The sequence below is a fragment of the Hyperolius riggenbachi genome, chromosome 2 (assembly GCF_040937935.1).
Source record: "Hyperolius riggenbachi isolate aHypRig1 chromosome 2, aHypRig1.pri, whole genome shotgun sequence".
Classification (NCBI taxonomy): Eukaryota; Metazoa; Chordata; class Amphibia; order Anura; family Hyperoliidae; genus Hyperolius; species Hyperolius riggenbachi.
Window position 1 is genome coordinate 151,867,666 of NC_090647.1, and position 24,937 is coordinate 151,892,602.

Sequence of the window (24,937 nt, forward strand, 5' to 3'; positions counted from 1 at the left end):
GAACCACTGGCGTTTATAGTGAACCTGCAGCTAATCGATTGTACAGAGCCACACCAATTCAATACATACAACCTGTTTTGGACTTATTGATATTCATCAGTTCATGGTATGGATTGATATAGCTCTATGGGATAGGGCTTGGACCAATACAAAAGATTACTCAGACAGCTACTACAGTGTCTGTAGTTATAGCAGATCTGGCTATGAATACAGCCTAGCTCCTGATATTTCAAGTTATTCTCAATAACAACCACCATGGTTTCTGTACAGAGACCAGATGTTTAGGCCTTGGACATGCAAATACCGTATTTTTCGGACTATAAGACGCACCGGACCATAAGACGCACCTATGTTTAGAGGATAAAATCCAGGAAAAAAAAAAATATACTTAAAACTGGTTGCATCTATGCTGCAGGGGCATCTTGTGAAGTTTATACCCCCTAAACTGTCTGTCTAAGCTACACCAACTCCTGCTGCCCCACCAGCTACACTAATCCCTGAAAAAGGAATCCCTGCAACACTAGGTACAAGTGCAGATGTAAAGGGAATGACAATTCAGGAATGAGGGAGACCTAAATTGACAGCCTTGGGGATTATTTATGTGCCTCTGAGCAAATGTGGAGTACAAACAAGTGATGAGGTGCCTAGTGTGGAGTAGATCTGCCCAGGATGATGCAGCAGAAGCTTGCCCTTGCTTTATCTCCTCCCAAGACTGACCGTACCCTAACACAACCGACCTCTAATAATAAAACCTAAATCCATAATTCAGCCAGTGCAAGTCTATCGCCTATCAAAGTTATTGCTGACAACATGTCCCTGCACAACCCGCCAGCAATCCGTGCACAGCCAGTGCGAGTCTATAATAGCCAATAATAATAATATACAGCCCCCCCGCACAATCCCCGTGGCAGCGATCCATTCAGCCAGTGCAAGTCTATGTCTATTAAAGTTATTGCTGACATGTCCCTCGGTAGCGATCCGTGCACAGCCAGAGCCAGTATAATGCTGATTATAGCCAATAATGATAATACACAGCCCCCCGCACAATCCCCGTGGCAGCCAGTGATATCTAATGCGGAGCGCAGCAGAAGTGCAATTACCGATCTAGCTGGCGCGTCCTCCATCTTCTCCAGTCTTCAGCCAGTGCAGTGTAACGCTATCAAACACAGCACCGGCACGCTGCAAAGTCTCTTCCATACTTCCCGGTGTAGTGCGCTCTCCCTGCCTATTGGCCGCGATACCTCTGCGGGTGGGACCAAGAAGCCCAATCACTACGCATTGCAGGGCTGGCAGCCAATCAGGATTGAGGTATCGCGGCCAATAGGCAGGGAGAGCGCACTACACCGGGAAGTATGGAAGAGACTTGCAGCATGCCGGTGCTGTGTTTGATAGCGTTACACTGCACTGGCTGAAGACTGGAGAAGATGGAGGACGCGCCAGCTAGATCGGTAATTGCACTTCTGCTGCGCTCCGCATTAGATATCACTGGCTGCCACGGGGATTGTGCGGCGGGCTGTGTATTATCATTATTGGCTATAATCAGCATTATACTGGCTCTGGCTGTGCACCGATCGCTACCGAGGGACATGTCAGCAATAACTTTAATAGACATAGACTTGCACTGGCTGAATGGATCGCTGCCACGGGGATTGTGCGGGGGGGCTGTATATTATTATTATTATTATTATTATTGGCTATTGTAGACTCCCACTGGCTGTGCACTGATCGCTACCGAGGGACATGTCAGCATTACTTTGATTGAAGATGGGCTTGCGCTGGCTGAATTACAGATCGCGCTGGCTGAATTACAGATCGCGCTGGCTCTGCACTAGGCTTGGGGCATTGCTGGGAGAAGAATGCATCACCGGCGCGATATATGTATGTGGTCCAAATTTTGTACATTCTGACCATAAGACCCACTGACTTTTCCCCCCCACTTTTTGGGAAGAAAAAGTGCGTCTTATAGTCCGAAAAATACGGTATACGTTGTTTTCTTCTCAGCTTGTTCCCACCACGCAGCTGTAATGGGCGGTATTATAGTAAAATTCTACATGTATAATTTTCTGATAGATCTCCGCTAGATAAAATTTTTATATCAACACTTGCTAAATGCTCGTAAGCTCTTTTGCAAGCAGTTTCAGAATCAGCATTTGGATTGGCTGCTCTGAAAATGTTTATTAGCACTTTGGGGCTCATGCATGTAAACACATTCTGTCCCTTTATATATCCAAGTATTGCTTATAAAGCCCAGCCCTCCTATCCCAAGTGACATTCCCTGCTTGTTTCTGATTGGTGGCTTTGAGGAAATGACAGTTCTTAGTACAGACACTGATGCATAAGTGCCAGTGTCTTTATTTTCTTGTTTCACAGCTGATCCTAGGGATGCCTGACACAGCAGATAACAAGAAAGCTTTGCTAGTTTTTTCTTTTCTCCAGAGGAATCTGTGGATGAGCTTCTTTCAGGAGCAGTGCAGTAAATAGGACCTGCTCTCCACTAGCCCTCCCCTCTCCCCACCAGTAACATTGTACACACTCCCTTCTCATTTGTTTGTGGTCTTATCTCCCAAAGGTCATGTTTAGAGCCCATGGTGGACAAGGCTTGTGTGACCACAGTCTCCATGGCAGCAGTGAGTGATGTCACCAGCGTGACGACTGCACTTGTTCCCAGGCAGAGTCCTGTGTATGTGTTTGTGTGGGAGGTTTAACACAAAGGCGAACTGAGTGATCAACAGGCGAGAGACCTGGAATTACAGGGAGGATTTATGACACGCACTATTAATGAACACTGCAGAGGGAAGCACTCACTGTTTTCTTGTGACATGTAGCTGTACCTTGTGTGCCATTGCTCTGCAGATGGAAGCTACTGCTTCTTGCCTATTTGACTGCTTTGTAAACCTTTTTTTCTAACATTTTTATGCATTTCAATTTCTTTGTATTGTTCTGATGAACATCACCCTTTCAGCATGTGTGTAAACTGTCTGTCTTTCTTTATGTTCTATTATCAAGCCCAAACAGAACCTTTTCTACCTCTGTGTTTTTATGGCCTGTGTATTCACTGCTGGAAAGAGAAGCAAGCTCTTTCTCTGTTTTGGTCGAAGTATCACTTTCAAGAACTGAGTTCTTCCACTGTGGGTCCAAGCTGGGCTGGGGAGATGACTCTATACACAGGAGAAATACACCAATACACAATATGAAAACCCCTGACAGGTGAAGTGAGTGATATTCATTATGGTACCTGGCATCTAGTGGGGGGTGCAGTGTGTGTGTTGGGAGGAGGGGGGGGGGGGCGGTAGTAGGCAGCAAGTGAAGTCAGTCCTGTTCAAGCTCCAATGGCGCCCCGGGGCAAAGTTAACCTGCCCACCCTAGTGAATTCCTCCCCCACGGGCCCTTAGCTGTGCTCCCCAGGACCCCTGCACGATTTGTGGCTGCAGGAACATTTAGATTTTTCCACAGATGAAACAATTGTTCTCCCTTGCCTGACCTCTGTTCATCACTTTAGCCACTATGTAAATTACATCATATACAGCAGTTCATAAAACCACCAGTTCATAAGAGCTTATCTTGTATATGCATATTTTTCAACTGCTGCATGTAGTCTAAAGAACTAAATCAGAGGACTCCTGGTTGATTGCATCTACTTCTGAAATTTTTTGAAAGTGATTCCTTCCATGCGCATGTGACTGAAGGCAGCCTTGTATCTTTCTGCATTCCAGAATAACAACACTTACAGCCCCATAGCCTTGGTTACACATACCGTACTCTGTTTTCTGTTTCCAGGACAAATAATGACGGTGATGTGATCATTCTTGCTTTTCATTTTTCTTTTCATTTTTTTCTGGTAACACATATACAGATTTTACTGCCACCTTCTTTTCTTCTTCTAATGCTCATAAAATAATCTGCAACAATCATTTGAATGTTTGAAATTATGCAGCACTCTTGCCCTGCAGCTCTAAAGTCATTAGTGCAATCCTGGGCCTGGACATTATTTGTGTGGAGTTTGTATGTTTTCTCCATGATTCTGTGGGTTTCCTGTGGTCACTCTAGTTTTTTCCCCACAGATTATGGCATGTAGAAGATTGTGGTTGGGGTACACACATAGTATACTAACATGTGTGACATGAGTATGGCATGTAGCAGGTTGTGGCTGGGGTACATGCATAATATACTCACACGTGTGACATGAGTATGGCATGTAGCAGGTTGTGGCTGGGGTACATGCATAATATACTCACGTGTGACCTGAATATGGCATGTAGCAGGTTGTGGCTGAGATACATGCATAATATACTCACACGTGTGACCTGAATATGGCATGTAGCAGGTTGTGGCTGAGATACATGCATAATATACTCACACGTGTGACCTGAATATGGCATGTAGCAGGTTGTGGCTGGGGCACATGCATAGTATGGTCACACGTGTGACCTGAAAATGGCATGTAGCAGGTAGTGGCTGGGGTACACACATAGTATACTCACACATGTGACCTGAATATGGCATGTAGTAGGTTGTGGCTGGGGTATACAGTACGCATAGTATACTCACACGTGTGACATGAGTATGGCATGTAGCAGGTTGTGGCTGGGGTACATGCATAATATACTCACGTGTGACCTGAATATGGCATGTAGCAGGTTGTGGCTGGGGCACATGCATAGTATACTCACACGTGTGACCTGAATATGGCATGTAGCAGGTTGTGGTTGGGGTACACACATAGTATACTCACACGTGTGACCTGAATATGCCATGTAGCAGGTAGTGGCTGGGGTACACACATAGTATACTCACACGTGTGACCTGAATATGGCATGTAGCAGGTTGTGGTTGGGGTACACACATAGTATACTCACGTGTGTCCTGAATATGGCATGTAGCAGGTTGTGGCTGGGGTACATGCATAGTATGGTCACACGTGTGATCTGAATATGGCATGTAGCAGGTTGTGGCTGAGGTACACGCATAGTATACTCACACGTGTGACCTGAATATGGCATGTAGCAGGTTGTGGTTGGGGTATACAGTACGCATAGTATACTCACACGTGTGACCTGAATATGGCATGTAGCAGGTTGTGGCTGGGGTACATGCATAGTATGGTCACACGTGTGACTTTAATATGGCATGTAGCAGGTTGTGGTTGGGGTATACAGTACGCATAGTATACTCACACGTGTGACCTGAATATGGCATGTAGCAGGTTGTGGCTGGGGTACATGCATAGTATGGTCACACGTGTGACCTTAATATGGCATGTAGCAGGTTGTGGCTGGGGTACATGCATAGTATGGTCACACGTGTGACCTGAATATGGCATGTAGCAGGTTGTGGTTGGGGTATACAGTACGCATAGTATACTCACACGTGTGACCTGAATATGGCATGTAGCAGGTTGTGGCTGGGGTACATGCATAGTATAGTCACACGTGTGACCTGAATATGGCATGCTCCAAGTATTTCCGTGGAAACATTTAAGTTCATGGCTTGTAGAGAATGATTATTGAACTCGGGGTTGTTGTGATTGACTTCTAAATTAAGCTGACATGTCTCTGACTTGAGCAGAAGGAGAGCTGTCCACAACACCAATCCGATATCTGCTTTCAGTTAAACATGACAGCATGGATCTGGTTATTGCTGGCAACATCCCCGCTTATCACCAGATGTTTACTATAAATGCTCTCCTGCATCGCTACAGTATCTACAATAGCACCGGCTGTGTGTGTGTCACATAGAGCAAATATTGTGCTCCATTTGCTGACTTACTGCTTGGACAGGTGAAAGAGTTCATGTATCCCCGGTGTTCAGTAAATAATTAACTCATGCTTCATTAAGTTAACATTTTAAATGACTGAGTACACCATCTTTAACTTAAATGATTGAGTTGATCCTAAAAACCTCAACTTACAGCACATTTTGTTATAATATCCGGAACTCGACCAACCAGCACAAATCGCTGGCAGTACTCAGTGGCGAAGGCCAACTTCATAGGTGGTTTTGGGGCTCTGCTGTGCTTAGAGACTGGGTTCCACAGCTTCCACAAGGTTAATATGCTTCCAATCACTGCATTTTAACATTTTTAATACAGAGTTCATGGTATGTATATAGAGTGGGGTATATACGATTAGCTAGGTCTATTTTTAACATTGAGTCTCAACCAACCAGAAAGCACACCCACCTGGCATCAGCCAATCCTCATCGGTGCCACCGTGACTCTACTGTATCGGCATGCATTTGTATGCTGCTAACACTTTGTATTTAGTACACGATTCATAGTCCCTGTCTGTCCAACACAGACAGTGCCAGTTTTAACACTGGGAGAACATAGTACAGAGGCTCTGTACTGGCCTGGAGGCTTGTAGCAGTGCCCACTGGACTTGGGATTGAATGTATGCCATTCATAGCGGATGAATGGCAATGCTTCTGTTATCCAAACAATATTATGAAGGTCAGGTTTGTGCATTGTGGAAACTGGGAGTGAGCAGGCAGTAGAACGTCCCTGAAGAGTAGATGAGCATGCATGAAAAGTGCTCATCTCAGTGGGCATTTTCTTTTCAGCTTGCAAAAACTACGGCTTTTTTTTTTTTTTTTTCAAAATATTTTAATGCATGCTTGATTTTAAATAATGTGCTATTGAATACATATTAAGGCATTGTGCCTTAAAGAGTATCTCAAGTGTGCTCAAAGTTAATGACTTATTCCTATCTGGATGCATATAATCATCCAGAATGCGCCACGGTGAATCGATGTAGACTCATCTAGGCGTCCAGTGTTGTCGCTGCAGGTGCACACGCTCCCGACAATCATTCATGGCGGGGTTTACATGTCAGCGATTGGTGAACGGGAACATGTGTTCCCCAATCCAATTGAAGTGCTGTGAATGAATAAATATACCTCAAATCATAAGGCATGTTCATTCATCAAAGTGAAAGTAATGGTGCCCATACATGGTACAGTTGTTTTTCAACCAATCTTACCATTTCTATGTAATATAAGGGAACGGCCTAAATTATCCTTTCAGTATATTCACTTAATTTACCCTTATACTACATAGAAATGGTAAGATTGGATGAAAAAAATTGTACCATATATGGGCACCATAACTAGTGAAGTTACTAAAATGATTGAACACTTCCTGGTAAGTTCCAGGAGATTGTATAGTGCCATCTAGTGGGCAAAAGGTAAGATTTAACGGAAGAAAAAATTTATTTAATTTAATAGGTACCGTACCCATTAGCATTAGCTTTATGCCAGTTGTCTTCTTCATATTCTTTCCTCTAATTTGATGGGCCAGTTTATAAAGTGTTAAAAAAGTGATCTGTAAGATTACCTTGTTGATGTTAAATATTGCTGACTTTCTGTTTCTTAAAGACTTGGTGAGGCACATGGCTAGAGCCCCATTGCATTTCTCTGTAAGAATAGCCTTGCCACCAGAAAGAAAATGGCAAATGCTATCCATTTCTGTAAGCCTGCAAAGCATCTTGCGATTACCTGAGAATGCAAGTCCTCACACTCTTGGTTGGCCCGCAGGCAAGCCTCACATGGCAGTCACACATCTGTACTAAAAAGGTAGAATGTCCTCTTGCATTCTTATTGGTTGGCTAGATCACATAATGACTTAACAGCCAATAAAAAGCTGGCAAGCAGTTCTTCCATTCCAAAAAAGATAACGGTTCGTTCTAAATAGGCTGATACTACTTTTTGTGAGGTGCAGTTAAAAGTGGCAGTCTATCTCTACTTGGTAAACAGGTTCCTTAGGAATATGTGGAAACAAACCAGCTGATATATGATGTGAGGATAAGCAGGATGACGCACACACATTGCACTGAAGCCGGTTGCTGGACCTGTTCTGACAGGTGTGTCCAGCCAGGAGTTAATAAAGTGGACGGTGTGCTGAGCCTACCCCCAGCCTGGTGAAGTTTTGTGGAGGAGTTGGTGATTTGTTGCTGTTACTGATATCAACCTTTACATGCTTCCTTCTCTTCCACTGTTTCAGTGCTCCTTTCTTCAGTCATCTCGACACTGCAAATTATATACTATGTAGGGGGCAGCATTTGAATTGCCCACATGTGCAGAAATAAATAATGCACAAGCATTGTTTTGCAAATCCCTTAGGCCTCGTTCAGACTATACGCGCTGCCGTCCGCATTTTGGCAGCGCGTATAGTGTGCGACACGCAAGAACGGTAGAAGGGCATAGACAGCCCTTCTACCATTCCCATCATACGCGCTGCGTGGCAGCGCGATTGCGCTATCGCGTGCTGCACGCATTTTTGGGAATCGCAGCGCAGATCCCATTCATTGTAATGAATGGGATCTGCAGCGCAGCGCATAGGAGCGCAGATGGCGTGCGATCGGACGCGTTGCGTTCCAATCGCACAGCCATCTGCGCTAAATGATGTGAACGAGGCCTTAGGGCTCTTTCACATTAAGGCAGATTTTCTGCGTTTCAACGCAAAGGATAAAGTTTGCGTTACCCAAGGTGAAATGAAAGTCCATAGACTTTCATTTTAGCTTTCACATATAACGCAGCCTTTTTGTGTGTTGCGTTACACTGCACCCAGGCGCAGTTTTTCGGCCAACGCTAGCTTTATGCGTTACAATGTTACTCAATGCAAAACGCACACTATGCGCGTTTTTAATCCGTTAACGCAGGCAATTAGTCCCAGAATGCAACAGAGGAACAATGTAGAAAGTTGAAAACTAAAAGAAAAAAAAATTACCTGCGTTTTCCTATGTCCTGTAACGCATTGAAAACGGATTAAAAACGCACACTCACTGCAGTGCAACGCATATCAAAACGCATTAAAACGCATACAACAAAACGTATGCTTTGAGCGTTCTCCAACGCAAGCTCTGATGTGAAAGAGCCCTTAGGCCTCGTTCACATCAGGGCCGTTTCTGTGCGCTTTTTACAGCGCACTGCCCTGTGCGATCAGCAAGGTATTTACTTTCCCATGTAACTAAATGTAGCTGGTTCACATCTATGCGCTGCGTTGAGCAGCGTTACAGAAACGTAGTGTTGCATGCATTTCTGTGCGTTGAGCTGGAAAGTGCACATCAATGCAAGTGAATGGGTGCGCTTTTTTAGCGCATAGAAGCGCGTACAAGCGCATAGAAGCGCATGCGTTTTTTACCCCTAATTGGAGAAAAAAATACATTTACATACAAAAACAAAGTTTTATTGACAACTGCTGCTGGTACAACAAGCAAAACGTGCTTTAAAGAAGCGCAGCGCAACGCACAGAAACGCGCACTAAAGCGCGCACAAGCGCATGCGGTTTTTACCACACGTTTTCACACGTTTTTCAGCGCAGCAGATGTGAACGAGGCCTTAGCTGTTGGAGTGGTGGAGAGAAGGTCTCAGAAGTGGAGCACAATTTTAGCACAATAAGCTTCACAGGACAGGAGCCTTAAAGGGAACCAGAGACGAAGCACCCTCATGTATTTTACCATATATATCAGTGGGAACATTAGAGAAAACACCTACTCTGCTCTGTTTTATCCATCTCTGCTTAGCCTGCTTGTTAACAGTCTGGCTTTGCTGATGTCTGTCTTTGATGTCTTTTCAAGCCCAAGGTTGCCCCCTTCTATAATGATTCCTGAGTAAAGCCAGACTGACTGCTCAGTCGGGCTGATAACAAGCAAGCTCTGCAGTGAAGAATGAAACAGCAGGATAGGTGTTTTCTCTAATGTTCTCACTGATCTATATGGTAAAATGCATGAGGGTGCTTCTTCTCTATTTCACTTTAGTTAATCATTTTCAACAGCTGGACTAAGGGGGGGGGGGGGGGGGGGGTAGTGGCATCACATGGTGGGCGGGGTAAGTGAGAAGAACAATGCTTGGCTGAACTGATCTGATAGGCAGATTGCTGGCTGAGCAGCTGAGGGGGTCCAAGGCTGCTGTGCAAATGCTGGATTATTGGCAGAGGCGATCGCCTGAGCTTCATCTAGCGTGTGTAAGTGGGTAAGGAGCTTTAATCAGATGAAATGCTCTCTATATCTGGGTAGACTCTCGGCTCCCTGTAACTTCACATCCCCAGCTCAACCTCCTGCCATGAGGTTCACCTACATTAGGATAAACTGTTGTTAACTGAGAAATGCACTGCAACTGACCATTTCTGTATTTCTGTATTTCTGTATGCCCCAAGCAGGCTGAATTGTGATCATTAACCACCCTGGCGTTCTGATTAAATCGCCAGGGTGGCTGCGGGAGGGTTTTTTTTAAATAAAAAAAAAACTATTTCATGCAGCCAACTGAAAGTTGGCTGCATGAAAGCCCACTAGAGGGCGCTCCGGAGGCGATCTTCCGATCGCCTCCGGCGCCCAGAATAAACAAGGAAGGCCGCAATGAGCGGCCTTCCTTGTTTTGCTTATATCGTCGCCATAGCGACGAGCGGAGTGACGTCATCGACGTCAGCCGACGTCGTGACGTCAGCCGCCTCCGATCCAGCCCTTAGCGCTGGCCGGAACTTTTTGTTCCGGCTGCGCAGGGCTCAGGCGGCTAGGGGGGCCCTCTTTCGCCGCTGCTCGCGGCGAATCGCCGCAGAGCGGCGGCGATCAGGCAGCACACGCGGCTGGCAAAGTGCCGGCTGCGTGTGCTGCTTTTTATTTCATCAAAATCGGCCCAGCAGGGCCTGAGCGGCAGCCGCTGGCGGTGTTGGACGAGCTGAGCTCGTCCAGACCGCTCAGCTGGTTAATGTGAACCTCCAGACTAAAAATCTACTCAGCAGCACTGAAAAGGCCTGGTGTTTCTTTAACAGTTTCACAGCATTAGAACTTTGTTTTTCTTATGCAAGCCTCATTTTTGGCTGCACAGAAGCTATGTTCTGCCCCATGAAAGAAAACTGCCTGGGCATTTTTTCCCTGATACTGTGCAAAGCATGATGGGATTTCCTATGTTGTTGTTCACGTTGCCTAGCAACTGAGAGGGGTGATCAGGACACAGGACAGTTGGAACTGTGTCTCATGCTCCCTGTCACCTCCTTTTAACCAAAAAGATGGCAGCCCCCATGAAATCACAAACTTTTGCCTGTACTTTTGAATCAGTGTGGGTAAGAGATTATATTACTTATCTATTTTAATTAACATAACTAATGTAACTTAATGACAGTATGTTTAGGCTGAAGTTCCTCTTTAACTGGAGTAACACTTTAACTGACACTTTGACTATCTGTATTTGTGTGTTTGTAATGAGCATGGTGGTGCCAATCTCTCCTGCTGTTCCTCGCCAGAGCATTTGCAATATATCTGGCAGAATGTAATGCTTTGTTAAACCTATCTCCTTATACTGCCTTTTTCTAAATAATCTAAAAATAACCTCCATTTTTATATTTCTTTGTGCAAAGAAAAATGCAAAAGAAACTGAGAAATCAATAAAGCAAGCACTCCAATTGTTCCCAGAATGTCCTAATTCAGTTTAGAATTGCTGATGTTGTATTGGAGCATTTACTTTATTTATAGAATCCTGCCTTAATTGAATGTCAGCTGCCCTTGTATTTGTTGTCATTGGTTAGAAACTGTCATAATGGTTACCTCTGTTCCTTCTATTGACTTTGTCACACAGTCTGCACAGTCACAGTGCAAAGAAGACAAACCTACAATAACGTTCTATTTATAGCAACTGTAAGTCTTTGGGGATCTATAGCTGGGCTCATTTTTAAGCAAATTTTAAAAAAAAACCGCAAGCGAGGCATGCCAGTTCCTGTGATCTTGCTGTAGGATGCTCTTAACCTGGGTAGGTTGAGGGGTCACATGAAGGGGATCTGCAGCCAGTCAAGGTGTATGAAATGCCCAGGTTCCATTTCAGGGCTGTGTAGTGACGTCTATACCAATTTAATTTCATCTTTTGGTACCCGCTAGAAAAGACGCTGCTAAAATCTAGTGCTCATTGGTAACCAACATGACGCACTGTTAGATCTCTTGGAAAAGAAGTCACATGGTCTCATAGATAATGAGATACCATTTATGCCTGTGTCATGGGTGCATGATTTCATCACGTGTAGCATTTAACGCACTGATTCCTATGGCAAGACAGAGGCTCTGTGAGTTCCAACTCCCTTTCCAACTTTAAAGCCAAAATCTGTGAAGCCTCATTTTACTGTGCATCTTAATGACCTTTGTAATACAGCATATGTTTGTTTTTTTAGAAAAATGCTGGCTTTCGAAATGCGTTTTCAACAATCACCTGTCAATTTCTGCGCTGGGTGATGGCAATAATTACAATACTGTTCATTTGCTTTTACAAATATTCTACAATTGGTCTTTTTTGCCACTTTGTTTAGGGTTTTCAGCAGTTTTCCTCAATGGCTGGTCATGCCTAAATGGGGGCCTTTTCTTTGATGTCGCATACCCCCTCCTTACCTGTGCTAACCAGTTTAACTAATGTAACTCCTTCCTAATCCCTACCCAGCCCCCCACTCCCCAAATGTTAAAGAACAAGTGACACCCATGCTAACCTAGAAATAAAAAACACATTTATAAGTAGATAAATACTAGTTCTACTTACATAACAGATGTATTGCACTGTCCACATTATGATTCCCGTGAATTTAAATAAAGGAAAAACAGAGATTCCTATTCTAGACGGTTGCCATCTTGGTTACCTTTGACGACCTGACATCATTTTCTCCCTCACTCTTTTTGTTTTTTTTTCCTCCTCTTGCTAATTGTGTATTCATTAACCGCCCTCCTCCCAGAGTCTTCAGACACTCCCACTGAGGTCTATACTAGGAAGTGCACTGTCTTATGTCATTAGGAGGGGGAAATAAAGGGAAGAGGAGGCATATATTATAGATAAAAAGACCCCCTAGTGTGCAACTGTTTGGCAATGGCAATTAAACAGCCAGTGCTCCGAAGGCATGTGATAACTCCAAACCATAACAGCAGAAAAAGTTTTGAATGCAGGATTAGCATCTTTATCACTTAATACACTCAGACCAGTTGCTGTTGAAATTAGATTTTTTTTTATGGTGACAATCCCGCTTTAATCCACCCCTGCCATCTAACCCTAACCTCCTCCCAATAACCCCCTCACCCCTCCTGAATGCCTAAACCCAACCACTGAGCCCTAAGCATTAATTCTAAACTCCCCATGTTCTATCCCCTAGCACTCACCCACTTAAAGGACTTGCGAGGCCAAAATCCGGCCCCCAAATGTAAAAAAAGTTATCTACCTGTATGACTTTCTAAGGCACAGAGGACGCCGTCCGCGCCCTCCGTGCCGTTCCGCCGGGTCCCCGCCTCTCAATACGACCCCGAATGGCTCCCGACCCCACGGCCAGGGTCGGGCTCTGCTGCCTGTATAAAGATGGCCGCCGACCCTGGCCGCGGCTGCGCACTCCGCATGGCCGCTACTGCGGCTGCGCAGCACTAGGGCCAACCCCCCGATCCACGCAACAGGCTGTTTCCTGTAGCGTGGATCGGGGGGTTGGCCCTAGTGCTGCGCAGCCGCAGTAGCGGCCATGCGGAGTGCGCAGCCGCGGCCAGGGTCGGCGGCCATCTTTATACAGGCAGCAGAGCCCGACCCTGGCCGTGGGGTCGGGAGCCATTCGGGGTCGTATTGAGAGGCGGGGACCCGGCGGAACGGCACGGAGGGCGCGGACGGCGTCCTCCGTGCCTTAGAAAGTCATACAGGTAGATAACTTTTTTTACATTTGGGGGCCGGATTTTGGCCTCGGAAGTCCTTTAAAGTGGACCTGAACTCAGAACTTCTCCTCTGCTCTAAAAGATACCCAACAGCATAATAACCTTTAAAGAAAAACGTTTTTGTTACAGCTGATACAAATCCTGCAATACATCTGCAGTGTGTCTACTTCCTTCCTTCTTTCATGGAAGCAGACATCCTCTGTTTACAAATTAGCTACTCCTCTGTTGCAGGCAAGACTCCTGAGCTGACACAGCTGAGAGATTAAATTATGGTGGTGATTAGTCACAGATGAGGGGGAATTAGGCTAAATTCTCTAAATACATACGGGATTCATTTCTCTGTTTTCCTTCAGTCCTGTGCAAGAGTTCAGGTCCACTTCGAAACAATGTCTTATGCTGGGAATACACGGTTCGTTTTTGCCTTCGTTTAAATCTTCGTTTCGATTGTGCCTTTTGTCCTTTTCGATCCCGAAATAATCGGTCATACGGTTAATATCACCACCCACGGTTTCGTTTTTTTTTCCGATTCTGATGGTTTCGTTTTTCCAATGATCGAAGGCTGCAAAGAAACGAAACGAAAATCCCTTTTTACAGGGACGGACTAGCATAAACAAATATATAATCGATCTGAACAGCCATCAAGCCTACCAATGGCTCGATTAGATGGATAAAGAGAGATAATATCAAACATGTTCGATCACTAGTCGTTCGTTTTTGGGGTCTATTAATCGAAACTATAATGAGATTATGACTATTTTCACATACGTTTTCAACACTCGATTCGTTTACCGAATGAATCGAAGGTTTAAACGAAGGCAAAAACGAACCGTGTATTCCCAGCATTACCCTAACTTTAACTCTCCTGTGTGGTCTTCCTTCTCTGGTGCTTGGCTTAGGCCATGCAATTCAGCTATTGTATAGCCAAGCACTGTCTGTTGGGTTTCCTTATTCTGTCTACAGTAATCAAGAAAACCGGTATAGCCAAGAAATTGTGTCCAAACCATGTACCTAGCACTTCATAGCTTCAACTTTACATTGGCAGTCTATGGCAGTGCCATGTACTCAAACTAAAGTAACGGTAATTTTGCTCATGCTGCTGGGATCTCATTTGAAAAATGGAGGGATGTGGTAATTTTACAAAAAATCATTAACCGTCTGTACTGTAAACACATGATTGCAAACTGGAACACTAGAACAGCAATAAAAGCAACTGAGTAGTCAAAATGAATGATCTTCCTTTCTAAAAAAGACTGCAGTGATTTTTGTACTTGTCCATTCACCTCCCTGTGATTCCCTCCTTAGGATTGGTCCTTACTCTACCTACGCCAGTCAGCACGCCAACAAACACTTCATGCTCTAGCACCAGAGTTTCAAGCCGAGTCAGTTCTGGTTCTTATCTTTTAAACAAAGGGAACATAGACATACTCTTTATTCAGGGAACAGCAAATTGTACCACTCATACCATTAAAAAAATTGATTGAAAACATACTCGCAACAAGCTGGAACAATGAAAGTAATAAAAGGACAGAAGTAGGGGGGGGTATATAAATAATCAATAACATTCTTATGGAATGCCAAGACCACTGACTCTTCAGTGTTTCCTTAGGGAAAAAAATTGCTCATCATTAAACTGGACCCACAAGTTCTTTATTTACTTAGTATATTTACCTGGCCGAATTGACTTTTCTTTATCGGCTTCCATCTTCTTGTTGCCCCTGCTATGGATGACTGCGCAGCAGCACTGGCACTCTGCACTCTGCTGATGGTGTCTGGCTGGCCCCCAGCTTTCACATTATCATTTGCCTGGATTTTCCTTTGGTGTTAAATGCAAGTTGGACGCGCCAGAACAGCCTTGCAAGGCTTTTATGCATGAAACATTATCTATTTATTGTGGTACACCGTTCTACTTCAACATATTACACTATATTGGGCTCCTGGTTTCCCTGTCTTTTTAGGACTATTTCTTGGTACCTCTCTCTCAAATGTCCGAAGAAAGAGAATCTATACTCTAAAATTCTTACAATAAAAAGCATACCATTCTATTCATTATTTTCTCCTGGGCCCCTCTGTGCTGTTTCTGCCACTCCCTGCTGCAATCCTGGCTTGTAATTTCCAGTTTTAGGCAGTGTTTACAAATAAAAGACATGGCTGCTAACCAGCTTGTGATCGGCTCAGAGAAGCTCAATCTGTGACTCATACATAGCCTGCCGGGGGTGTGGAGAGGGTGTGTATAGCTTCTCCCTATCACAAGCAGAGCAGCACATTTTTGCCTGAGCGACAAAGCTGACAAAGGAAAGAAGATTAGATTGGATAACAGCAAAAATATAATAACCCTTCGCACTCTCGCATGCAAATGTTTAAACAAATGCCTTCACAGATTTACTCATCCAGGCACAACTGTTATCCCTACAGCTAAGTTAAAAGCTGGGGTCTTAGTTCACAGAAGAATGCATTCTTATGCTTAGTCACCTATACTGCGCAGAAGTACCCAGGTAAGCATAGGTGTCCTAACTCTAGCCCTGTAACATGCATAGTGCAGACATGCAAACACATTCATTGCATCAAACCTATCAATGGATTAGGAGCACACATCCTGACGTCCTCTCCTGGGACAGATAGTGCATCTTACCAATCGCACAAGGGAGCTAACGTAATGTATCCATGCGCACCATGCACCAGTGCGAAGGGTTAATATATTTTTGCTGTTTTCTAGCCACACCCCCTTCAGCACCTCCCTTTCCTTAACTTATTGAATGTCCTAACTAGATGTGATGTGCCTGGATATATGTATTTTGTTCTTGTTACTGACCCCTGTGGCTAGGGTCTAATCCAGTGCACTCCCTCCTCCCCTGTATGTGTTTGTCAGCATGCACACAGCTTATGCTGGTGTATGTGCATGGTGCGCATGGATACATTACGTTCGCTCCCTTGTGCGATTGGTAAGATGCACTATCTGTCCCAGGAGAGGACGTCAGGATGTGTGCTCCTAATCCATTGATAGGTTTGATGCAATGAATGTGTTTGCATGTCTGCACTATGCATGTTACAGGGCTAGAGTTAGGACACCTATGTTTACCTGGGTACTTCTGCGCAGTATAGGTGACTAAGCATAAGAATGCATTCTTCTGTGAACTAAGACCCCGGCTTTTAACTTAGCTGTAGGGATAACAGTTGTGCCTGGATGAGTACATCTGTGAATGCATTTGTTTGAACATTTGCATGCGAGAGTGCGAAGGGTTAATATATTTTTGCTGTTTTCTAGCCACACCCCCTTCAGCACCTCCCTTTCCTTAACTTATTTAATGTCCTAACTAGATGTGATGTGCCTGGATATATGTATTTTGTAGATTGGATAACAGAGATATTACAGCGACTGTGCAACTAGGAAAGGCTGCAGTAAGACAGACCACATTAGAACAGGTATAGGAACGTATAGGATAGAAGAAATAAGGCTGAACATTTTGTTAGTCTCTTTAAAGTGAACCTCCGGACTAAAAATCTACTCAGCATAACTGAAAAGGCTTGGTGTTTCTTTAACAGTTTCACAGCATCAGAACTTTGTTTTTCTTACCAAAGCATCATTTTTAGCTGCATTTTTAACTAAGCTCCACCCATCAAAGAAAAAAAGCCCGGGCTTTTTCCCCTGATGCTGTGCAGAGCATGATGGGATTTCCTATGTTGTTATTCACGTTGCCTAGCAACTGGGAAAGGTGCTCAGGACACAGGACAGTTGGAACTGTGTCTCATGCTCCCTGTCACCTCTTTTCAACCAAAAAGATGTCTGCCATCATGAAATCAAACATTTGCCTGTTCTTTTAAAACAGTGTGGGTAAGAGATTATATTACCTATCTATTTTAATTAACATAACTCATGTAACTTAATCACAGTATGTTTGTTTAGTCTGAAGTTCCTCTTTAAGGTTTGTTGCACAGAGGGGCTTGATCCCCTCAGATGACAGTTCGGGAGCCGAGTATTGTTCTTATACCTCACTCTGCTATTGCAAAGTGATGTGTTTGTTGCTATGGGGGGTGGAGGAGAGATGATGCGCTGCGCATGATGGAGTGGCTGGCAGTGGGAGGGGTAAGAGGGAGAACAATAGACTTGGCCAGGAATTGTCGCTTTTAAGATCCAGCATACCGAATCATTAAGCAACTTGGGGAGACACCTGCAAAAACTGTAGATTTTCAGCTGAGACTTCCCCTGACCAAAAACAGTCTGGTATACAGTATGCAAGAGGCTTAGGCCCCGTTCACACTTGCGTTTCTGTGCCAAACGGGCCGGATGTCCGGATCGGAACCGTACGGTTCCAATCCGGATCCGATCCGGATCTGGTCCGGTTGCATCAGGTATGTATACGGCTGCGATCCGGATCCATTTGGTAAAAGTTATAAATAAAACGATATAATTGTTGGGGTCTGGGAGGTCAGCAGAAGGTGCACCTGTAGAATCAGGTCCTCCGCTGTTTAGGCCTCACCTCCACCTCCGACATACTGCCAAACAGCTCCAGCACGTTAGTCACTGCTGTTTCACTCCAGAAATGCTTGGCCCATGCGTCCCCATCCAAAATGGCCGCTAGAATACGCATAGGAAGTGGGGTAGAACGTCAGGTGTTTGTAGCCAGTGTGTTCTGTGCTTTCCGTTTCCCATTGGTTTCTATTTCCGGATGGTGCAGTCAGGCTCCGCTCCGGGTGCGTGGGCCGGGTGATCCGGACCCGAAAAAATAGCGCGTGTTGGAAAAGTGTCCGGAGTCCGGATCCGATCCAGCTCCGTTCTGTACGGAACGGACGCATGTGAACGTCCGCATAGACTTTGCATTGCTATGCGGAACGTACGTTCCGTTTGTACAGTATACGGTCCGGATCCGATCAGGCGAATCCGGACAGCGAACGCTAATGTGAACCAGGCCTTAAGCCGTGCTTCAGTTTTGATTAGGGGCCTTTGAATCGCTCTGAAGTAGAAGCACTGTCATTGAGGCTGTATCTCCATAAGCTTTTGCAGGCTTCAAGTCTCGAAGCTTTAGAAATGCACCATACATTTCCCTGGCGTTACTCATGCATTAAATGTTTTTTGTGCTTCAAAAAGCATTCTAAAGCAACAAAAGGAAATGTTATCACCCCAACTGAAATGCTTGGGAAAAATCCAAAAATTATATGTGAAACGCAGGCACTGTATTCAGAAAGTTCTCTGTACGTTTAGTGAGAATGGGTTTGGAAGCTTTAACACAGTACAATGTAGACATGCTGCATTCAGATCGGTACAAAGCAAACGTGGAGACAATTCCTTGCTTTTCAATGTAAAGCTAATGCTGAGCGGTGGAGATTTATCTTTATACTCACTGCAAACCAAATACAATTTCGCCTCAAAAAGGTATGTGCACATTTGACTACTACATGAGCAAGGACTTTTCTAATGCTTGAGCTCTTCTCTATATGGCTGATTGATGCTAAGGTTGAGCCAGTGAGTAGGATTTTTCAGGGAAGATGGAGGGCAGGGTGTGAATGGCTGCGACATACAGGGCTCTATTCATAAAACATTTGCGGAAAAAAAATCTTGGAGCGAAAACACTGCATCGGTAATTTAGACTTTTGTGTGCTAATTCATATAGTTTACACTTGCGATGAAAGGTCGGGGAATTCCCGCTCTAAGGCTCCCTGCACACTGCAAATCCGTTTTGCGATCCGTTTCCAATTCCGATTTTCCCTGAATACATTCAACAGAAAAACCGATAAAAAAAAATGCAGCATGCAGTAAAGATTAAAAATCTGAATCAGATGTAAAAACCGATTTAAAAAGCGGAATCTGAATCACATGCAGTGTCCAGGGAGTCTAAACTACCGGTGCTGGCTGAGTTGATACATTTTCTCTTTGCAGAGACAGTTACTATAAAGGAGGCAGCCCCAACTTCCCTTTTTAGATGTGCATTTTTTTGCCTCTCCTTGCCCTGAATCTGCGCTGAATCTGTCGATTAGTCTTTCTAAACAATTTATTTAATTGCCACAGCTTAGAAGAACTTCAAGAAATGTTACACATGCAGGCTTTCTGATGTGAAATTTATCTAAAAAACAGGTACCCAAGGGGTTAAACACAGCCTTGGTATTCTGGGATGCCTTGTTTGCTCTGCTCTCTCTGCTAATGCCTGTGAGGTCTGTCCCCATTAGCGTGCCTGTTAACCGCATGCTTATCGCATTCTCTAAACAGCCGGTATTCTCCGTTCCCATTCCGCCTGCTCTAATCTTTATGCATTGACATGTAGTGACATGTGTTGAGATAATCACCGCACAAGGCGGTAATTTCCCGCACTGCTCAGAAATTGTAGCTTTTCATGCGGAAACGGCTCTTATGAATTGACACTTTGCTAAATGGTCGGTAAAGTCAGCTGTTTTGAGCATTACCGCATGCTGGAATGCTTTATGAATAGAGGCCACAGTAGGTGAGTTAAAGAACCACTCCAGCGAAAAAAGTAAGCAGTTAAACGCTGACAAAACCAGGGGCAAATCCAGGTTTTTCAAGAGGGGGATTCCTGAAAGGTCTCCCTCAGCCACGCACAATACAGTATAAGAATTTGGTAGGACATCATGCTGGGTACACATAATGCAATTTCCCATCCGACTGACAGGCTTTGACAATTATTTCCTCAGGGCTCGTTTCCACTATCGCGAATCCGCATGCGGATTCGCACATGTAATGCAAGTGTATGGGCCTGTTTCCACTGTAGAGTTGTTGAGGTGCGTTTTTTTTCAGCGGTGAAAAATCGCACAAAAGAGCCGCAGAATTCGCCTGTGAGTGGAATGCATGCGAATCGCATGCAATGTATTTAATAGGGAAATCGCATGCGGTTTCCCCATGCTTTTTTGCCGCGAATTCGCATAGGTACGAATGTAAATTTACACAGGCAGTGACATGGTTAAAATCGCATATACCCTCACCTATGGCAAAAAAACGCATGGGGAATCGCATCCGCATGCGATTTCATCAGCGGTAGAATCCAGGCGATTCTGCACCACAATAGTAGAAACGAGCCCTTAATGTCCGATTTGCTCCCAATCGACAGCGGTATTGATCAGGAGCAGTTTGGAAACCGATAATGAGGACAGCCAACATTGGTAATGAAGGGGAAAGTGAAACATTCACACAGCAGGGCACATGGCTGTGCTCATACCTGGCTCTGTTAAGTTCTCCAGAGCTGCTCCATGCTCTGTACACACTCTGCTGCTCCATGCTCTGTACACACTCTGCTGCTATATCCAAAGTCAACTGCCACATGGAAATAAAGAGGGCAGTGCTGTGAGCTGCAGGATGCCTGCAGATATTCTGGTGTCTCAACTGGCGCCTGTCCCCAGATACTGCACAGGCCCTGGTCTGAGGGGATTCTGGGCAGCTGTAACCCCCCCGCGTTTGCCAATGAAAACTGACAGGTTTTTGACTAGTCCATGTCCTCATGGGAACTCTAAAGGTGGCCACTCACCATACAATTTTTTTTTTTTAAATATCTGTTCAATTCAAGAATGGCAATTAATTTTTCTGACAGTAACAATTCAAAAATCGGACCAATGTACCACACACCTATGTTCAATTTTTCCCCAGTCATGAATAAAATAATTGAAAACTCAGAAGAAAATTGATTGGAACTGTACATCAAGTAATTGACAAATCCATCACACACCATACAATTCTTAATAAAGTTGGTCTGAAATTTCCAACATGTCAGGCAACGACACAGCCCCAGGGATTATGTTGTCATAAGCATAGATGGAATCCCATCCACCTCCAGAGATTGCACCTTCAGTCTGCGTTCCTATAGTGCAGCTTAATGCTCTTGGGCTGGACACCACTGATCGCTTTCTGTTTAAGAGTACCACAAGGGTGGGAAGCGAAGTTTCCAGAGAGGGTCCTAGAGGCATAAGACCCTCCTTATGTGAGTAAGATCTGTTTCTGTACCTGATGTGCCTTGCTTGAATAAAAGTAGATTTATCCAGTGATCCTCTGGGACAAGACTCCGAGATATCCACGCCCCTTCCAGGAAATATTTCAATTCCTCCCCTATAAAAGGAAGGCCATGAGAATCTCCCCTCAGTTTGAAATATTTCCTGCGCGAGAAGGAGGTTTCTTTCCCTCGGGTGAACCAGGTCTATGGTAGGTAGGGCCTGGGGAACCTTGTAGGGGGCTGCTGAGACTGAGTTGGTCAGTCTGGCAGCATCAAGGTTTATTACCTTGCCTCGTGTTTGCTCCCTTAAGAGGAGGGAGAAAACGGGATGGCGTCCTCGATCCCTCTGGCCTGGTTGGAGGTGGCGGTGGGCTGTCTTGCACGCAGCTGGAGACAGCGTCAGTGGAACAGAAGATCCATCGGGTCTGTTCTGGGGAAGTTTTATAGCCGCGCGCGCGGCTACCGCTGACGTCACTTCCGGCGGAAACCAGGGCGGGGTTAGTATAAGGGAGGCGGTGGGACGCGCCGGCTTCCTCTCATTCTAGCTCTGAGGAGCGAACAGGACAGTCGCAATGTCTGTGGCTCCGGGGGAGGAAGGTGCTGGTCCTTCTAAGGTATTTTTTTGCAGCAATAGTAAAATACTTAGAACTATCTGGGCAATTTTTTCCATTCTAAATGGGCTGTTTGGATCATGTTTTGCAGGCAAAAGATGGATCCAAGAGAAAGTGCCCAGTATGCAATGCACGACTGCCAGCTGAATGGGAAAAGACACTCTGCAAACCCTGCTCTAAGAAGGTTTTAGCAGAGGATGGCCTCTCTGTCAAGGATACAATAAGAGCCTTTAGACAGGAAATGGCTGATACTATTAAACAGTTTAAATCTTCTTTGGCTGAAACTAAGACACAATCTAAACCAGAAGCCCCTGTACCAGCAGTTTCTTCTACTTCAGAAGGGGAGGTGGGTTCAGATTCTCATGATAGTGCAGAAGAATTTAAAGAGACCCCGTCTAAATTTAAATTTAAAGTAGAGGACACAGAGGGCCTTATTGATGCTATTATTGATAGCTTACAGATTGATAAAGGGAATTCAGATTCGTTAACTCCTCATGATAAACTCTATGAAGGGTGGCAAGACAGTGAAGGCATTGTTTTTCCAGTTCATAAGTCTATTCGCCAGTCTATCCTGAAGGAGTGGACCGAGCCTGATAAAAACTTGTTTTTTCTAAAGGAATGAAGAGAAGATTCCCGTTTAGTGAAGAGGAGGTTAATTTATGGGGTAAATGTCCTAAACTTGATACGCCCTTTTCTCAGATGGTTAAAGAGGGAGAGTTGGCCTTTGAAGATTTAGGCTCTTTAAAAGATCCGTTAGATCGGAAGACGGACGCTTTTTCAAAACGTACATGGGAGGCTATTTCGGCTATTTTTAGGCCGACTATAGCTTCTACGTGTGTATCAAGAACCATGTTGTTGTGGTTGGATCAATTTAAATATAAGATTCAGGAGGGGGCTTCTAAGGAAGAACTTCTGGAGGCCTTAGAATTACTTTTTAAAGGCACTAGCTACCTGGCAGATGCATCAGCAGAAAGCATCAAGTATACAGCGAGAGCAGCTGGGTTAGCCAATGTTACTAGAAGATCAGTTTGGCTTAAAACTTGGGAAGGAAGTATCACTTCAAAATCCAGGTTATGTTCAGTCCCTTTTACAGGTAATCTGTTATTTGGGCCTGAATTGGATGCTACTTTGGAAAGGACTTCTAATAAAAAGAAGGTCTTTCCAAAGAAAAAGGTTACGCAGCCTACCAAACGTCCTTTCAATAGGCCACGTAATCAGCGTCAAGGACAGTCTAAAAGGAAAGGATGGTCCTTTAACAAAAATGGTAAGGGGGGTTTTCTTATCAAGCCCCAGGATAATAAAAAACCCCAATGACCATCAAGTGGGGGGTCGACTGAAGAACTTCAGCGAGGTGTGGAGAAATTCAGTCGCCAGCCCATACATTTGCGCAATTGTGAAAATGGGTTATCGAATAGAGTTCAATTCTGTTCCTCCCAACAGATTTATGATAGCAAGAAATCCGGTAGATGCGGCAATGTCGCAGGAATTGTCTCGAATTCTGAAAGTCATGGTAGATCAGAAAGTGATCATTCCAGTCGTTCGGTCGGAACAGGGAAGGGGGTTCTACTCTTCCGTGTTTCTGGTAAAGAAACCGTCGGGGAAATTCCGGTTAATTCTCAACTTAAAGAAATTAAATCCGTTGGTCAAGTACAAACGATTCAGGATGGAATCGATTTATTCTATCAGAAATCTGTTGGAAGCAGAGTCATTCATGGTCAATTTGGATCTGCAGGATGCATATTGGCATGTTCCCATTCACCCATATTCACAGAAATACCTCAGGTTTGCCGTATCTCTAGAAGGCACTCTGTGTCACTTCCAATTTACTTGCCTTCCCTTCGGGATCAGTTCAGCACCTCGCATTTTTAAAAAAATTATGGCGGAAGCGTTAGTTCCTCTCCGGGAGCAAGCTATCCAGGTGATTTTTTTATCTCGACGATATTTTGATTTTTGCCGATTCAGTGGAGCTTTTGAAGGCACATCTAGAGACTTCTTTGAGGTATCTGGCAGATCTGGGGTGGTTGGTAAATCGAGACAAATCTGTATTGATACCAACTCAAACGATAAAATTTTTAGGAATGATGGTAGACACGTCAGTTCAAAAGATGTTTTTGCCACAGGAGAAGATAGACAAGGTTATGAACGAAATAACCGGTCTACAAAGGAACCCAAAAGTTTCCTTAAGAGTGATAATGAGAACTCTGGGACTTTTGTCTTCCACAGCTCCAGCAGTTCAGTGGGCTTTGGCACACCAAAGGCTGCTTCAATCTTTTCTATTAAAGAACTGGGACAGATCTCAGCGGAACTTGGATCAGGAAGTGATGCTTCCCTTAATGCTGGGAATACACGGTTCGTTTTTGCCTTCGTTTAAACCTTCGATTCGTTCGGTAAACGAATCGAGTGTTGAAAACGTATGTGAAAATAGTCATAATCTCATTATAGTTTCGATTAATAGACCCCAAAAACGAACGACTAGTGATCGAACATGTTTGATATTATCTCTCTTTATCCATCTAATCGAGCCATTGGTAGGCTTGATGGCTGTTCAGATCGATTATACATTCGTTTTTGCTAGTCCGTCCCTGTAAAAAGGGATTTTCGTTTCGTTTCTTTGCAGCCTTCGATCATTGGAAAAACGAAACCATCAGAATCGGAAAAAAAAACTAAACCGTGGGTGGTGATATTAACCGTATGACTGATTATTTCGGGATCGAAAAGGACAAAAGGCACAATCGAAACGAAGGTTTAAACGAAG

The 24,937-nt window shown here is 44.4% G+C and overlaps 1 protein-coding gene across 2 annotated transcripts in view; it reads left to right on the forward strand.

Moving 5' to 3' along the window:
• Positions 1 to 24,937, forward strand: part of ADCY6 (adenylate cyclase 6) — a 349,764-nt gene that overhangs the window by 45,447 nt on the left and 279,380 nt on the right. Inside the window, exon 1 of one of the 2 annotated variants that reach the window (XM_068267694.1) lies at positions 17,398 to 17,475. The exons of the other annotated variant lie outside the window; for it this stretch is intronic. The gene's annotated coding sequence lies outside the window, so the exon portion shown is untranslated. Of the gene's footprint in view, positions 1 to 17,397; positions 17,476 to 24,937 lie in introns of those variants that run through there. 2 annotated transcript variants of the gene reach the window in all.